The sequence below is a fragment of the Octopus bimaculoides genome, unplaced genomic scaffold, assembly GCF_046866305.1.
Source record: "Octopus bimaculoides isolate indiv1 unplaced genomic scaffold, ASM4686630v1 contig105, whole genome shotgun sequence".
NCBI lineage: Eukaryota > Metazoa > Mollusca > Cephalopoda > Octopoda > Octopodidae > Octopus > Octopus bimaculoides.
The window spans coordinates 90,001-102,871 of record NW_028315355.1 but is presented as its reverse complement, the minus strand read 5'-3'; the positions used below and the strand labels follow the sequence as shown (position 1 = coordinate 102,871).

General features: G+C 40.6%; 1 protein-coding gene across 5 annotated transcripts in view; it reads left to right on the top strand.

Moving 5' to 3' along the window:
- The first annotated feature begins 1,415 nt into the window (after window positions 1–1,415).
- LOC149129214 (uncharacterized) overlaps window positions 1,416–12,871 on the top strand; it is an 89,508-nt gene continuing 78,052 nt past the window's right edge. For 3 of the 5 annotated variants that reach the window (XM_089346704.1, XM_089346705.1, XM_089346703.1), the window contains exons 1-3: window positions 1,428–2,088; window positions 11,135–11,398; window positions 12,266–12,427. The gene's annotated coding sequence lies outside the window, so the exon portion shown is untranslated. Of the gene's footprint in view, window positions 2,089–11,134; window positions 11,399–12,265; window positions 12,428–12,871 lie in introns of all 5 variants that reach the window. The other 2 variants (XM_089346708.1, XM_089346707.1) reach the window with 2 other exon arrangements.

Genomic DNA, 12,871 nt, shown 5'->3' with positions numbered 1-12,871 from the left:
GTGTTTATTGCACCTGAACATCTGCCACATACAAAAGCTAACTTCCTAGTTAACCTGCCTTTGATATTGCTGCACCTCTTATGTGTCCATAGCTTGCACCGGGTACATCTTATAGAGTTACTACCTACTCCTTTTCTACATACTGAGCAGGGCCATCTACTTGAAGGGGTTTGTGTTTTATCTACCTTCCTACTTATTAGGATTTTGGTTTTAGCTAGGTTGACTCTAAGGCCCTTTGATTCTAGTCCTTGCTTTCACACCTGAAACTTTTCCTCTAGTTCTGAAAGTGACTCCGCAATTAGTGCAAGGTCATCAGCATAGAGGAGCTCCCAGGGGCAATCTGTCTTGAACTCCTCTGTGATTGCCTGGAGGACTATAAATAGGAGGGGGCTGAGGACGGACCCTTGGTGGACCCCTACCTCAACCCGGAATTCATTACTGTACTCATTTCCAACCCTCACCTTACTGGCAGCATCTCTGTACATGGCTCGCACAGCTCTCACTAACCATTCTTCTATCCCAAGTTTCCTCATTGACCACCAGATAAGGGATCGGAGGACCCTGTCAAAGGCTTTCTCCATGTCAACGAAAGCCAGGTACAGAGGTTTATCCTTGGTTAGGTATTTCTCCTGCAGCTGTCTTACTAGAAATATGGCATCAGTGGTGCTTTTACCTGGCACGAACCCAAAACTGCATCTCATCTAAATTGATTCGCTCCCTAATTAGTTGGGCTATGACTCTCTCTGTGACCTTCATTACCTGATCTAACAGCTTGATGCCTCTGTAATTATTTGTATCTAAAGCGTCACCTTTACCTTTGTAGCAGTTGACTATGGTGCTGCTTCACCAGTCATTGGGTATGACTCCTTCGTGTAACGCCTGGTTCGTAATACGGGTGACTAGGCTGTAGCCAACACTGCCAGATATATATGGTAAAAGAATATGCTAAGGATGTATTTTAAAACGGGGGCACCAGTATTTTCTTAACGAAACACTTTGAAACTTGGGACACTGGTAGAATGTGTCATATAAAACATCTTTTACTCTTAGTCTTCTTAACAAAAAAAAAGGAATTCGCAAGTTATTCCATGTTAAAGTTGTCGTATTTCTGTAATTTCAACCAATCACTGACGTCTATTCAGCTGAATAGAGTTAGTGCTGGGCGGTCATAACATGTTATTCCCTGTGACATATTTCATCCGGTTTAATCGTAATTTATACGCATATATTGTTTATATAATAAATTACGCTGTGCGTATCTATGTGTGTAACAATTTTAGAGTTCGGATTCTAGAGTTAGGGTTAGTTTTAGGGTTACGGTTAACAGTCTAGTTAGGGTTAGGGTTAGAGTTAGGGGATTAATACGATATACACCGTTACAGCGCTAACTGTTTTCAACAGAGTAGACGTCAGTGATTAGTAGAAATTATCGAAATAAGACAATTTTTTACATGAAATAAATTCGAATACAAAATTTTTTTTCTGTTCTATAACACAAAATAGATAAGTATACGAAGATTGAAAGTCTTTCGGTACCAAAAACACTACATAAAACATAGATGAAAACTGGTGCCCCCGTTTTAAAATAGATCCCATGCTAACTATATATTAATTTAATTATAATCTAAACAGTTTATTTTAAGTATTGAATATACCAGTATTGTTATGTAAAAGTTAAGTATGAATTTATAGAGGAACAAAAATTAGATTTATTTTATAAATAAATAAATAAAAGCTATTATAAAATAAAAAAGAAATAAAATAATCAGGCAGGGCAGAAAACCGTAGAAAAAGGAATAAAATAGCTTAATCACGAACACTATGGTAAAGTATATATAACTTATTAACCACAATAGAGAAGCACACATATACACACACACATCCATTGTCTCCTCCCAACACAACTTCAAAAGAAATTCACTGATAAACGTTGCCATTTTGTCTTCTTCTTCTTCCGTCTGTCATTCATTTTGGCAGACGACAAAATCCTGCTGAATACAAAAATCCCGCCAAAAACACAGTTTTTCACTTTCTCTCTGGTTATTCATGCGTAGAAAATAACAGGTCTCGCATTTTAATCTTCAACAGGTACGTCTCAAATTTATATAAGCGTAGAACAATTACTTCCCTATTTTCTTCCAATTTCTTCCAGGTTCATTTTCTGTCAAAGCAATTCTTAACGTATTAACACAGAATTCTCGCATCAATACAGCCGGGTGTGTTTTGAGGGAGATTTGGCTGCTATTTCTACTAGGTCTATCTATCATGTATATGTCTGAATTTTTATTTTTCATTCACAGATTTGTATTTCAAACAGTTAACATAATCTTTTCTATAAATCAACTTATCAACACACACACATACACACGCGCAAGCACACACACACACATGAACACACATACACGCACACACATACACACACACACACACATGAACACACACACACACACACGTCCATGTTGTCTCTCTTCGGTGCACATTGAGATTAGACACTGAGGGAAAATGGCTGTAACTTTTTTAGTTTTTAATTTTGGCAATTTTCGCTTTCGATAATGTGTTCTACATATCACGGTCGTGCGATTCCCCCTTTTACTCTTTTACTTGTTTCAGTCATTTGACTGTGGCCATGCTGCAGCACCGCCTTTAGTCGAGGAAATCGACCCCAGGACTTATTCTTTGGATGCCTAGTACTTATTCTATTGGCCACTTTTGCCGAACCGCTAAGTTACGGGGACCTAAGCACACCACCAGCGGTTGTCAAGCGATGTTGGGGGGACAAACACAGACACACATATACATATATATATATATATATATACATATATACGACAGGCTTCTTTCAGTTTCCGTCTACCAAATCCACTCACAAGGCTTTGGTCGGCCCGAGGCTATAGCAGAAGACACCCAAGGTGCCACGCAGTGGGACTGAACTTGGAACCATGTGGTTGGTAAGCAAACTACTTACCACAGAGCCACTCTTGCGCGTATCACTGTGCATATATTTCGGCTTTGTGCTTGATAAATGTCTGAAAGTTCTCCCACTTCATATCATAATGTACGAACGAACGTACGTACGTACGAATGTACAAAAGAACGAACGAACGTTATGTACGAAGGAACGAACGAACGAACGAGGAAACGAACGTACCTCAGTACGTACATATGAAAGAACGAACAAACGAACGCATGTACGTACGTATGTACGAACGAACGAATGAACGAACGCATGTACGTGCGTACGAACAAAAGCATCTACATACGTCCACACGTACGAACGGGTGAATGAACGTACGTACGTATGTACGAACGAACAATAGTACGTACGTACGTACAAACGAACGAAATGAAGGAACGAGTGAATGTACGAACGAACGAATGAATTTACGTACGTATGTACGATCGAACGAAGGAACGAACGAATGCAAGAATGTACGTAGGAACGTACGTTCTTACGAACGAACGAACGAATATACGAACAAACGAACGAACCTCTGTAATTATTTGTATCTAAAGCGTCACCTTTACCTTTGTAGCAGTTGACTATGGTGCTGCTACACCAGTCATTGGGTATGACTCCTTCATGTATCACCTGGTTAACAATACGGGTGACTAGGATACATGAATATTTTCTTAAGGATTTTCTTGCCAAGTTTCATGCAGTAATATCAAAAGATCTGGCTTTAAAGATGCTTTCTTTTTATTTTTAGGAAGTGTCTTGTCCATCATGCCTCAGAGGTGTTCAGTAGGGTTCATATCTGGTAACTGGCTTAGCCATGGAAGCTTTTTAAGGCCATTCTCTTCCAACTAATCTTGGGTCTTTTTAGCTGTACAAGAAAGCTCTATCTTCCTTAAATAGTGTTCTTTAATCATTTCACCGCTGGAGGAGATAGGAAAAAGTTCTTTCTACAATATGGACACATAATTATTTGAGTTTATGTATTCCTTACACTCCACCATTTACGATTGACCATTGCTCCAGATTGCTCTCCAGACCATCACAAGTTTCATTGTTGGCTGCAATCTATTCACATGAAAAGTTTGGTGACAGAGTCTCCAGACCCACACTCGACCAGTGTCAGAAAATACAGCAAATCTGGACACATCAGAGAATATGACAGTGTCCCAAAGTGTTAGTGGCCTCTCTACCCTCTCACTTGTCCAATCGTTTCTCCATTTGATATTGGCTGGTTGAAGCAGTGTCTTCCTTCTCGCTTCTCTGCCATAATAGCCAATTTTGCAGAGATACCTGTCAGCTATTCTGGGACTGACATCAACTTGTTCTGCTCTGTCAGAGGCCTTGCAATGAGGATTATCTTCCACACTTCTCTTAACAAAGCAAAGGGTTCTGTCAGAGGGCCTTAGTTGACCTGGGCAAGGTGATATGAACTACTTCTTCATCTGGGGAATTGAACAATTACTTTATTAACTGTAGAAAGTGGAATCACCAGGTTTTTCTGTGGTTTTAGGCTAAGTCAACCTTGAAATTGACCCAGTATATGGCCTCTTTGTAATTCGGACAGTTCCAAGGCTTCTTTTGTACATGGCATGATTAAACAGTCTACTTCTTCCACAAGCTTCTCTCAACTGTTAGAGATCGGCACTTCTTCAGTCAGCTGTCCTCATCTACATGCATCGCATGACCATACCAGCTCAGTCATCTCTCTTGCACACTACACCTGTTGCTTTTTATGCCTAACTCTTCTCTCAAAGCATTTAGATTTTATTGTACATGCACACTGACCATTGCACATCTAGTGAAGCGTGCTAGCTTAAATTCCTCCAAGCCTATACACGTCCTCTGCAGTCACAGCCCATGTTTAACTGCCATGTAGCATAGCTATCTGCATACAGGCATCATAAATTTGCCTTTCACTCTGAAGGAGAGACCCTTAGTTACCAACAGAGGAAGGAGCTCTCTGAATTTGCTCAGCCTATTTTTATTCTCGCAGCCACACTCTTGGTTCATCCACCTCTGCTACTAACTCTGTCACTTTGATAACATAAGTTATCAACTATCTCTATTGTACTCTTCTGGCATTTGATGAAGTCTATTTTTTTGTGCTTGTTGTACCTGTGCACCTTCCACATACAAAAAGTATTTTCCCAGTTTACCTTCCTCTGATATTGCTACACCTTATGTGTTACACCAAGTACATCTTATGGAATTTCTACCTACCCGTTTCTTACAGATTAAGCATTACCATCTACCTGATTTGTCTACTTTCCTACTTATTAAGATTTCAGTTTTTGGTAGGTTAACTCTGTGGCCTTTCGATTCTAGACCTTGCTTCCCCACGAGAAATTTGTTCCCTAGTTCTTGTAGTGATTTAGTTATAAGAAGAAGGTCATCAGTAAATAAGTCTGAAAACTGTTTGCTTTCACAAACACTTTATGTACACAGATTGAAGCAGTGAGAAAAAAAAAAAAGGTCCTCAGTATACCTGAAACGTGAAGAAAAACATGGTGGATAACGAAACGAATAATGTATGGCTAATTGAATGTAATGTGATAAATGATAATATATGTGTGTTTAGTTGTAATCCTCTATGCCCTCCCCCAAGTCTTTTGAGGGAAGCAAAGAAGACTGATAATATGTATTAAATGGTTAACGGAAATGTGATAATTAGTGTGAAAGACAGTTAATGGGGTGACGATCAAGGGGCAATGTGTCCGTTGTGCGTCAGGCTTTTGTGTCCGTCTTCACTATTGTGCAGAGCGACAAACAAGTGTGTGTCTCGGTCAGGTGTATTTCTGTATTGTAGCAATGTGCGCTGGAAACTGTCTGTGCTAAGGAAGCCATTGGTGTCCGTGTTGTTTGTAACGAGGCGCTTTATTGTCTCAATACTGACTTCGGGGAAATGCAACGGAGGTGATTCTGTGGTGTACTCCCCAATTGTGGAAGAAGGTCCTCCGTCCAATATCAGCTCATAGCTGATGCTATATATCACAAAGATGTGGCTTAGGGTGGCGATAAGTGCTGGTGCGCCATTCGATGCTTTTTTCACAATGGTTTTCTAGACCTGTTGGGGCATACCACCATTATGTGTACCAATGGGGTTAGGCTTGACAAGTTGAATGTCCTGGTCGAGACCTGCTTTCACTTCCTCTTGCCAAGGAGCCAGAACTGGTATGATGGGTGACTGGTTTAGTTTTGGGATCTGCTATTAAGCAGATCGGTGTGCCAGACATCTTGGGGAGTTGCTGATGGTCGCAGACGTTGAATGTGCTGGAGCTGTAGTATTATAGCAGCCATTTCTCCAGGTGAACACGTTTTTCCTCAGTGATCGGGAATGGTAGTGAAGTATGAGGAGGGGTTGTATTTGTTGTAGGTGGTAGGCGCATACATTCTGTGTCATTGTCGCAGATGATCAATGAGGCTTGTTAGTACCCCACAGAGTGTTTACAGGCCAACTTGTGGTGCAATCGGTTGCAGGATGGAGTACGTTGGTCATGTTGGCTCGCTTTTTGTCACAAAAAAGTCTGACAACTGTTTGCTTTCACCAATACTTTATGCAGATTGAAGCAATGACAAAAGGGTCTTCAGTATACCTTAAATATGAAGGAAAAGATGATGGATAATAAAACAAATAATGTATGGCTAATTGAATGTAATGTAATAAATGGTAATATATGTGTGTTTAGTTGTAATCCTGTAATCAGCATAGAGGTGTTCCTAGGGTCTGCCTGTATGACTATGATATCAACAAAAGTCAAGTACAGAGGTTTATATTTGGTTTGGTAGTTCTTCTGCAGTTGTCTTACCAGAAATATAGCATCACTGGTGCTTCTTCCTGATACAAAACCAAATTGCATCTCATCTCGATTAACGCTCTTCCTAATCAGTTGGCCTATGATCCCCTCTGTGACTTTCATCATCTGAAGAAATTAGTGCCGGTGCAATCACTGTATTTTTAAAGCACACATAATTCATATGTTAACATAGTGTCAATGAGAAAGTGCTCGATTTTCAAAATTGAAAATAGAGTCCAATATTACAAGAGATCGATGTCTATCTATATACATACATATATGCGGGGTAGCCATGTGCTTTCTCTGCAGCAACACACCTCTACCTGTCCCTCTGTCATACTACAGCTGAGGATGAAGCCACCTCTCTCACTACTAGCAATCTACTCTGCCTTGAAATTTACTTGGTAATTTTACTAGTGTCAGTGTTACCGAAACTGTTCTCAGACATAGAGAAACCATGTCAAAACACACATTAGAGCTAAGTGTAGTAATTCGTCTCAGATCATGTGAAATAGTCCAACCCATGACAGCCTGAAAAACGAATGTTAAATGATGATGATGATACATATACATGTTAATTGTATTTCTTATTTTCATTGCAATAATTAATTTGTTTGTATTATAAATAAAAAAACATCAACTTCATTTCGCATGATAATGATTAGTTTGAGGACTTGTGGATGCAATGTACTGTGTGAGTATAAGGACAACTGTATTTAGTAAACAAGTGTATTTCATGATTCGACCCCTTAAAAAAAAATTTGACCCTCAAATGTTGTTGTTTGATATTTTGCTCGTTGTTTGCATATCATGTTTTGTATTATAGGGGGCAAATTGCCAAAGGTAAGTGGTTTTTCTAATTTTGTTGAGGGTTTGTTGTTAGGATTGGGGTTCAGGACTTTAGACCATATTAGGGGTTAGCTTGGGGATTTGTGAACGGTTTTTAGAGAGATTAGTTAGGTTAGAGATCAAAGTTTGAACTAGGGGTTAGGCTTTGTGGTGATGGGGAGGGTAGAGATTAAACAGCATCAGTATTGAAGATGAAGGTGTATTGTGAGTGTTGATCATAGTTTAATGTTGGGTTTAGCAGTGAAAATCAGGGATAAGGGCTAAGGTTAGTGTTTTGTGCGATCATGCCTCATCCCCTACTAGAATAGGAGAAATATAACCACGGAAAGCATCATATAGTTCGTTCTTCGATTGTTAACCATAATTCACAGGACATCGTGGTGTCGAGGGCAGGTAGGGATTACCCATAGGACACGTAATGCCACACATCTGCAACATTGCTTTGCTTTGTAGACGTCACTGCCAATCAGAATGCCTGGCAACAGGCAGCTTCAATGAAAGCATCACCCGACAAGGTCTGCTGCCCCATCATCACTTGATGCCAGTCGTGCCTGGCTGAGAGAAGTCTCCTATGGAAACAGGGCCTGGACCAGCGTCAACGTAACCCTGGTCAATATGAAATTGATTGCCGCTCACATTAGCTCTATAGATCTCAGTGCCGTGACCCTACAAATATCTGGGACTGCTCCATCATCTGCAAAGTGCACGTCCCGTCTATTTGCGTACACCATTCCTTCAAGTGACAAACTTGTTTTTCTCCAAGGACGTGCGTGCCACTCTCGTATTAGTTATCCCCACATCTCCAGAACTGGTGAATGGTGTGTCAATGTAGGCATCCCGATGGAAACATTTCGAAACTCTGTTATCTGCTTCTTATTGACATCGATTGGAAAAGGGAAAACAACCTCTACTATTGCGTTCTGTTGTTTGTTTAGACACAGATAGATATATGTAGCTTGCTTACCAACCACATGGTTCATGGTTAAGTAGCTTGCTTACAAACCACATGGTTCCGGGTTCAGTCCCACTGCGTGGCACCTTGGGCAAGTGTCCTTCTACTATAAGCCACGGGCTGACCAAAGCCTTGTGAGTGGATTTGGTAGACGGAAACTGAAAGAAGCCCGTCTTATATATATATATAGGTGTAGGAGTGGCTGTGTGTTAAGTAGCTTGCTTACAAAGCACATGAATATTTTTTTTAAATTAATATTTTTTAATGAAATTTTCTATTCAAATAGTATTTATTATGGAGATTCCGAATATACAAACAAATTTAGTGAAAGTCTTTTGGAATAGGGGTGGGGGGACAGTATAGACGGCTATATTAGAAGACACCTGCCCAAGGTGCCGCACAGTGAGACTGAACCCCCGGAACCATGTGGTTCATAAGCAAGCTACTTAACACACAGCCACTCCTGTGGCAACAGGAAGGAGAACTATGTCTATTGGCCTCCAGCGATAAGCGAACAGTCCTCACTCACATTAAGTGCATGGCTGTCCACCAAGAAGATGTCATAATCGCTTGTGTGCAAGTACGGCAAATGTGCCTGGATCGGGGCGATATTTGTAGGGCAAGTGTCTTCTACTATAGCCTCGGGGCCAACCAAAGCCGTGTGAGTGGATTTGGTAGACGGAAACTGAAAGAAGTCCACCATATATATATATATATATATATATATATATATATATATAGGTGTAGGAGTGGCTGTGTGTTAAGTAGCTTGCTTACGAACCACATGGTTCCGGGTTCAGTCTCACTTTGTTGCAGCTTGGGCTAGTGTCTTCTAATATAGCCGTACTTATTGTCCCTCCACCACTATTCCAAGACACTTTCAACGGAAATTTGTGTATATACAGAATCTCCATAATAAATAATATTTGCATAGAAAATTTCATTAAAAAATATTCATTTTTCTCAAAGTTATGACCTTCCAAAATCCTTAGGGTACAATTATGCCCTTATCTCCATGGTTTTAAAGGGAGATAATACTTAAATGCTTGCAATTTTAAAGTCATTGCAAGAGTTATCCTTCTTGACAAGTAAGGGAGGTAATTGGAAAAGACGTCTTGGAAAATGGAAATCGTTATAGTTATCTCCCTTAGATTGTGAATTATATTTTTGAATTCAAAAATAATTTTTTATCAAAGGGAGGTAACTATAACAATTTACCTTTCATAAATTTCAAACACGTCTTTTCCAATAACCTCCCTTACAAGACAAGAAGAATAACTCTTGCAAATACTTTAAAATAGCAAGTATTATCTCCCTTCAAAACCATATAGATAATGGCATAATTGTACCCTAAGGAATTTCGAAGGTCATAACTTCGAGAAAAATGAATATTTTTTCATGAGATTTTCTATGCAAATATTATTTATTATGGAGATTCTGAATATACAAAAATTTTCGGTGAAAGTGTTTTGGAATTGGGGTGGGGGGACAGTATAGACGGCTATATTAGAAGACACCTGCCCAAGGTGCCACACGGTGAGACTGAACCCCCGGAACCATGTGGTTCGTAAGCAAGCTACTTACCACACAGCCACTCTTGTGACAATAGGAAGCAGAACTGTGTCTATTGTCTGTTAGTGCTTTCTCTACCGTAATGTTCACGAATTTGAGAATCCTCCTTCCACTAGCAATTACAATTTTATTCGTTGATCATTTTTTGCCTGTAACCCTTGCTTTGCTTTGTAGACGTCACGGCCCATTGGAATACCTGGCAAGAGGCAACTCCTATAAAAGTCTCATCCGAGAAGGTCCGCCACCCCGTCTTCTCGCAGCTGGGTCTAGCGAAGAGTGGGCTTATTTTCAGTTGAGATATTCATACCAGAAACAAGCCATTGGACATAGGTGTAACGGCGTAGTCTTTGAGCTTCTCGAATGCTGCAACGAGACCCTCAGAATACATGCCACATGGACGTTCGGTGCATTGGCCTCCAGCGATAAGCGAACAGTCCTCACTCACATTAAGTGCATGGCTGTCCACCAAGAAGATGTCATAATCGCTTGTGTGCAGGTATGGCAAATGTGCCTGGATCGGGGCGATATTTGTAGGGCAAGAGTCTTCTACTATAGCCTCGGGCCAACCAAAGCCGTGTGAGTGGATTTGGTAGACGGAAACTGAAACAAGTCCACCTTATATATATATATATATAGGTGTAGGAGTGGCTGTGTGTTAAGTAGCTTGCTTACGAACCACATGGTTCCGGGTTCAGTCCCGCTGTATGGCACCTTGGGCAAGTGTCTTCTACTATATGTATGTCTCATAAGATTAATGTAATATAAAGCTGAAGCAAATTAATACCAAATATACAGTGCGTGTGTTTTTATTGGCTAAACTAGTAACATGACCATCCCCAAGTACCACAACATATATATATATATATATATATATATATATATAAAATCCCTACACATTTATTTATTTTCTCTCTCCTTTTTTTTACCTCTTAATCTTTTCTGTCAAAGTGCATATGCTCCACACACACACACACTCGTGTCTACTTTTCTCTCTCTTTCTCTCATTCACAGAGGTACTGACTCGATGCTCAAATCCAACAATCGACCCTCCTCCAGGCCAAGCCACAGCAACCCAACCTCCCTGTTGCAGTTCTTGTGTCCCATGATGAAACTGAGCCAGGCTCCCCTCCCAGTCTGGAGCAGCTACAGCTGAAGTTGGACCTGTCATGCTTGATTAATCAGGTGTTCGTTTCCGCTGTCAAGGTCTTCACTTTACCATTCCGGTGTCATGAAGAGTCAGGCTTCGATGTGGAACATGTTGCCGTGGAAACTGTGGTAAGTATGTTCTTGAAGTCTCATCTTTTACTTTGTTTCAGTCATTAGACTGCGGCCATACTGGAGCACCTCCTTTAGTTGAACAAATCAACCCCCAGGACTTATTCTATTGACCTCTTTTGTTGAAATGCTAAGTCACTGGGATGTAAACACACCAACATTGGCTGTCAAGTGATAGTAGGTGGACAAACGCACACATACATAATGGGCTTCTTTTAGTTTCTGCCTACCAGATCCCCACATAAGGCTTTAGTCAGCCTGAAGCTATAGTAGAAAGCACTTACCCAAGTTGCCACACAGTGGGACTGAACCTGGAACCATGTGATTGATAAGCAAGCTTCTTACCACACAGCCACGCCTTCGCCTGTATATATATATATATATATATGTCTAGTATCTGTTTATATATCAAACTGTTTACTAATTAACAAATGACTAAGAAGGTTAATCATCATCATTATTGGCTCCCACCAAACCGCTTACATATATGACCACCACCACTGTACTGCTATCTTTCTCCCACGAGATAAAAAACCCCACCTTTTTGGGGTTAATGAATTTCTTTTCCCCTTAAAAAAAAAAACAAAGTGAATGCAAAGAAACATGGCAACAGCAGGTAAATTGTTATGGTAACGATGTGTGGAGGGGACGGCGTTGGTGATCAAGTGTGCCTCTACATGGTCGGTAGCTGGCATAGTAGTGTCCTTCTACCTGGTGCTGGAAAGAGCAGCTAAGTCTCCCTCTTGAAGGCTGGAAACATACATGACTGAGCCGAGGCCAAATAACAATTATAGCCACTAATACTAACTACTATACATTTGATATTGTAGTCCTAGCTACACCATGCCCTCCTCTGTTCCTTTGCAGCTCTCCAACTGTCTCAGGTGGTTGGCCACCCACCGCCCCTGTCAACCAAATCTGGAGAAGAAATACCTGAAGGATTTCATTGAGGACTTCCTAGCTTCTCAGTTTTATGGTGCCCTGCTGTATAACAGGGGACTGCGCTCTGCCGAGGGTTACCTGCAGGAGGTAAGGACTCTTTAATTAGGGCAGTGGGGTGGGTGGGGATGACAGGGTATGTTTAGGGCTGTGTATGTGGGTGATAGTATGTGTGTGTGTCCATGGGAGTGATTGTGTGGGTGAATGTATAAGCAAATGTGTGTGACTGTATGATTGTGTCTGTATGTATTTGTGTGTGTGTGTGTGTGTGTGAAAAACTCAGTGTGCATCTATGTTTGTGAAAGTATGTGTGACTTTAGGTGTTATTTTGTATGTGTGTGTGTGTGCGTTTGCCTATATCTATGTGTGTGGCCTTTCAATTGTGTGTGTATGTGTGTGTTGGTAACCTGTGTAGTTGCTTGTGTGTGTCTATATGTTAATGTGTGAACCAGTTCACCTCTAAATCCATCTTTCTGTTTTTCTCTGAACATTTGTGTGTCCTGAATGTCTCATCGAAAGTTTCTCTCTCTCTCT